General features: G+C 35.8%; 1 pseudogene; it reads left to right on the forward strand.

Annotated features, from left to right (window-relative positions):
• The first annotated feature begins 297 nt into the window (after nucleotides 1-297).
• On the forward strand, nucleotides 298-476 carry LOC147365103 (small ribosomal subunit protein uS14 pseudogene; annotated as a pseudogene).
• The last annotated feature ends 205 nt before the right edge of the window (nucleotides 477-681 follow it).

Raw genomic sequence — 681 nt, forward strand, 5'->3', positions numbered from 1 at the left:
TAGAGAAGCCTATGATACTACCTTATATGCTAGCAATAAACAATTAGAAGTTGAATTAAAAAAAAATTTACAACAACACCAAAACATATGAAATACTTGAAGGGGTAAATTAACAAAAGATTTTTAAGACTTGAATATGCAAGCCTGAAAACAATAAAACCACTGAGAAAAAATTAAAGGCTTTAATAATAAAAGGAGAAATACACTCATGAATTGTAAAACATTATTAAGATGTCACCTCTCATAAATTGCTGGTGAGATTATAAATTGGTACAATTTCAGCCTTGTTGAAGCCAAGAGAATAACATGGATCACCAGCAGCTCTACTGGAGCCATCTGAGACAATTCGGCCAGGGTTCTCACTCTTGCCAGGTCTGCTCAAACCGGCGTGGTCTGATCCAGAAACAGGCCTCAATATGTGTCCCTAGAGTTTCCGCCAGTACACGAAAGACATCGGCTTCATTAAGTTGGACTAACTGAACTTCTTTAAATGGATCATCCAGCACAGCTACCTTATGCAGAAACAATACCAGCGCTTTGCATATAAAAGTTTTTAAAACTTCAAAAATAAATAAATTGATACAATTTCATATTATCTAAAGAAGCTGAAGATCTGCATAACCCATAACCTACTAAAACCACCAAACCCAGCAGGTACCCTGGAGAAATTCTTACATGTGT

This window comes from Bos grunniens, chromosome 10, assembly GCF_055505025.1.
Source record: "Bos grunniens cultivar Pamir isolate PY7600 chromosome 10, Bosgru_T2T1.0, whole genome shotgun sequence".
Taxonomy (NCBI): domain Eukaryota; kingdom Metazoa; phylum Chordata; class Mammalia; order Artiodactyla; family Bovidae; genus Bos; species Bos grunniens.